The sequence below is a fragment of the Centruroides sculpturatus genome, unplaced genomic scaffold (genome assembly GCF_000671375.1).
Source record: "Centruroides sculpturatus isolate CEXI.00-Female unplaced genomic scaffold, Cexi_2.0 scaffold4494, whole genome shotgun sequence".
NCBI classification, from domain to species: Eukaryota; Metazoa; Arthropoda; class Arachnida; order Scorpiones; family Buthidae; genus Centruroides; species Centruroides sculpturatus.
This window is the reverse complement of record NW_019388688.1, coordinates 1,632-6,568: the sequence shown is the minus strand read 5'-3', so window position 1 is coordinate 6,568 and position 4,937 is coordinate 1,632. Positions and strand designations below refer to the sequence as shown.

Sequence of the window (4,937 nt, the reverse complement as noted above, 5' to 3'; positions counted from 1 at the left end):
TATTTTGTACCAGGTATGTATAATTGTATATCCATCACACACTTTATTTTAACAAGTTTTTATAATTTTATTTTTAATTTTAGCCCTTATGTTATGGCTAGCGATTTTAGAAAGTAATTGCGATATTGAAAATTTATTTCAAAAATGTTTTGGCTCGAGACCATATAATGAAAAAGAAAACATTATTAAAAGAGAAAGACCAATGCCTAAATCTAAATATATAAAATTGCTTGTCCAGACTGACTGACTGAATGACTCACTAACTGATTCATCGCCCAGAGCAGACCGCTTAACCTAGAGGTGAAATTTGGTAGACAGTTAGGGTACGTCATGGAAACGCACACTAAGAAGTGATTTTTCGAAATTCCCAGCGGGGGGAGAGTATTAAGGTTTAACCGGAAGAACGGCTTCTACTGTACTATTTTAGATGCGATTTTTTGTTTTTATCTGCGTTTTAGTAGGGTATGCCATGGCAATGCACACTAAGAAGGGATTTTTCGAAATTCCCCCGCGGGCGGGAGAGGGAGAGGATTTAGTCTTCATCGAGAACTTAGGTGTATTAAATTAATAACATTTCAGACATTGTTATAAATATTTTTATCTATCTCGATTTTAAAAATGTTCGAACCGTTTTAAATTCGAATTTGTTATTGCATATTGGCTCGATTATAGAATGATTGTAAACGTACCAGAAAATTGATCAAATTGAAAATAGTTCGTTTGATTCTCGGCAATGTTGAAATACTGAATATAAATAATGGGGTTTGCTTGCAAAAGCCGCGAGTAACAGCTAGTTAAATATAAATACGTCAACAAAAAAAATTGTTCGACATTTTCACGATAAAATTTTTGAAGACGTAAAATGGCTTTGTGGATGCATAAAAATGCAAAAATTGTTTCGTTGGCCTTGCCTACTATTTTCAAATGAAATTAGTGTGTGGAATAAGAACGGCTTTGACAATTTAAATAATTTGAGTAAAGCTGGCAAATGACACGAAAATCGTAAATGTCACATCGATTTTTTCGTAAAATTGAAGCAATTTGGAAATCAAAGCAGAATAGAATTTAACATTAGTACACAATATAAAATAAATATTGAAAAATATAACAAGATAATTACGGCTAATAGATATAACATCTATTAATTTAGATATATGTTTTTTCTCAAAGCAAGAATTGGCATTTAGAGGGCTATTCAATCTAATAACAGAGGTAATTATATTGAACTTGTTTATTTATTAAATACTGTACGTCAGATAATCTATTAAAAATACATTTAAGAAGTGTATGGTTTTAACTGTTTTATCGAACAAACGAAAAAGAATGGACCCTCACGCCCAAGTAACTGATTGCCCCTGTAGTCGGCTTCTTACAGAAACACAGCTTCCCTATCATCAAATGTCACGGCACGCCACTGAGTTTTACTAAATTATTGATCATTTATTTACCGAGCTGTCTGTTAGTGATAAAACAACTATTATACGTAAACGATTTGTACACTTATTTTGCCCACATTCTACAAAGTTGTATTTATTATTTGATGTTACCATCAAATTATATCGAAGATCGTGCAATTATTTTTCCTGTCAGATCTGATATCGATTATATACAAATTCTACATAGTAATGATAATTGGATTTGCTCTTATTACCTCACAAAACATATTTGTATATTTGATTCTATAAATTACTGTAAAATACAGTCGACTGCGATGTGCATGGAATGGTTTTTGCTGTCTTCTTAACATTTGGTGGCAAATCCGACACAATTCNTACAGAAACACAGCTTCCCTATCATCAAATGTCACGGCACGCCACTGAGTTTTACTAAATTATTGATCATTTATTTACCGAGCTGTCTGTTAGTGATAAAACAACTATTATACGTAAACGATTTGTACACTTATTTTGCCCACATTCTACAAAGTTGTATTTATTATTTGATGTTACCATCAAATTATATCGAAGATCGTGCAATTATTTTTCCTGTCAGATCCGATATCGATTATATACAAATTCTACATAGCAATGATAATTGGATTTGCTCTTATTACCTCACAAAACATATTTGTATATTTGATTCTATAAATTACTGTAAAATACAGTCGACTGCGATGTACATGGAATGGTTTTTGCTGTCTTCTTAACATTTGGTGGCAAATCCGACACAATTCGATACGATCATAAATAAACGTGTTCTCAATTCGTCTAAATTAGAGAATTTTTGGAAAATTCAACCATTTCCACTTGCTCCAAATAATAATTTGAAAAATATTTAAAGAATTATTTTCAAATTTATCTTTCCATTTATTTCTCCACTATGGAGAATACATATACATTTTTTGTCTTGTGGCTTTCCACAGATAAATACATTGTAGATGAGTGAACTAATATAACCGTTTATAAAGCACACGAAATGAATCCTTGCATCTAGATTCATTGTGCACATTATATTCATTGCATTTGCATATATAAAATGACATATAGTGTGTGTATATATCTATATAAAAAAAAACAAGCAAACATATTTTGGTTCAATAAGTTTATTAAAATTTTCATATCATAAATTGGAATGTATTTATGACTACAGTTTATCCGCAGTAAAATTTGTATAAATTTCAATTCCGATTCCATAACAGTATCAAATTAAATTTTTGATTTAAAGCTTGATATATTTTGTTATTGAAATTTAAATAAAATTCTAAAATAAAATATATTAAAATCAATGTAACAACATATGTATATATAACATAATCTATTACAGGAATACTTATCTTTGCCATAATATACATACTAAATGGAATGTTTTCATAAGGTGTAACACTTTATACTTATGCATAATCTAATACATTAAGCATTTTAGAAAAAATAGAGTTAAAAATAATCAATTTGGAGGGAATGTACTGCGGAAAGTTTCTTTTAATCCAGTTGTCCAATTAAAAATATAAGAAAGTTATGATTTGATCATGTTATATTTAATTATGATCAAAGTAGGATTCGATCATGTAGATTTATTTCTAGGAGTTTGGTAACGGTGAGATTCCTCTTCACTGGTAATATAGTTCAAAAGATCAATTCTTGTAACCACACCAATCACTATTTGTTTAGTTTCCACTTTATCTCTGGATTTAACTGTAAGAAATATTTAAATTAACATATAATCAATATCATTAAAAGTTTATTCTATTTATTAATAAGCACATTTGTAATTTTTCATTATGTTAGTGTTTATATCTATTTCATATCAAATACCTGTAGTTTCCAGAACTGGTAATTTTACAGTTTCTTTAGTTGTATGTGCTGTAAGAAGTATATCACTTATCACTTAATTCTGATTATAAAATAAAAGTTTCAATATTGATGATATTTTTTAAAATTAAGATTAGATTGCCAGGAAACAATTTATTTTATGTATTATGCAAAATGTTAATGTAACTGGATGGCAACTACAAAATACAGTAGACCCCCCTTTAATACTGTAGATACGTTCCGTCTTTTATGAATTTCATGTTGTACAAGTCCTTAAATACATGAGCCAATCACAGCCCGGCACCTATGCAGTTTACGGACTACGGCTGTTTGAAAGGTTTTCTTCCATAAAATTAATCGATTTTAGACTAATTTGACTCAACATTTCCAAAATACGTATAATTTTTTGGGAATAATCCATATAAACTATGCTATAAACAAAGAATTGTAGGATTACTTACCGAGTGTGCACTGTTCAACAACGGCATTGCTTAAGCTTGTTTTCGCCATGGAGCGGCGCATTGAACAGCGGGCGCGTTTCCTGATAAATTATTTTTCTGTGAAAAATTTGCTGAACTTTGGAGACATCATTAATATAAATATAATTTTTATGGCCGTTAAAATAAATGGTTTTTGGTAGGTCCGCTGCTTGTTTAAACTCAGCTGTTTGTGCAATATCCACTATTGGTCAAGATTTGACCAATCCCGTCGTGACATGAGTTGGTAATGACATTTTACTGTATTTTACGAGTTTCTTTTAGCCTGTTTATATGAATACGGTTGCAATTTTTTCGCTGTTATATACGAATCCATATTATATGAACCCATTTTATAGGGGGGGTCTACTGTAAAAGGTTATCAATCAGCAGTTAAACTATATTAAGAAGCAAATTTTCAAGTTTTGTGCTATTTGTGATAGAATTGTTAAAGNTTCTTTAGTTGTATGTGCTGTAAGAAGTATATCACTTATCACTTAATTCTGATTATAAAATAAAAGTTTCAATATTGATGATATTTTTTAAAATTAAGATTAGATTGCCAGGAAACAATTTATTTTATGTATCATGCAAAATGTTAATGTAACTGGATGGCAACTATAAAATACAGTAGACCCCCTTTTAACACTGTAGATACGTTCTGTCTTTTATGAATTTCATGTTGTACCAGTCCTTAAATACATGAGCCAATCACAGCCCAGCACATATGCAGTTTACGGACTACAGATGTTTGAAAGGTTTTCTTCCATAAAATTAATCGATTTTAGACTAATTTTACTCAACATTTCCAAAACATATATAATTTTTTGGGAATAATCCATATAAACTATGCCATAAACAAAAAATTGTAGGATTACTTACCGAGTGTGCACCATTCGACAATGGCATTGCTTAAGCTTGTTTTCGTCATGGAGCAGTGCATTGAACAGCAGGCGCGTTTCCTGATAAATTATTTTTCTGTGTAAAATTTGCTGAAGTTTGGAGACATCATTAATATAAATATAATTTTTATGGCCGTTAAAATAAATGGTTTTTGGTAGGTCCGCTGCTTGTTTAAACTCAGCTGTTTGTGCAATATCCACTATTGGTCAAGATTTGACCAATCCCGTCGTGACATGAGTTGGTAATGACATTTTACTGTATTTTACGAGTTTCTTTTAGCCTGTTTATATGAATACGGTTGCAATTTTTT

General features: G+C 30.4%; 1 long non-coding RNA gene across 1 annotated transcript; it reads right to left on the bottom strand.

The window, feature by feature from the left end:
* Positions 1–2,526: 2,526 nt before the first annotated feature.
* On the bottom strand, positions 2,527–3,349 carry LOC111617041. The gene is made up of 2 exons (XR_002755366.1): positions 3,252–3,349; positions 2,527–3,131 (listed from the first exon to the last, which is right to left on the bottom strand). It is a non-coding gene; the product is annotated as an uncharacterized LOC111617041 (long non-coding RNA).
* Positions 3,350–4,937: the final 1,588 nt, after the last annotated feature.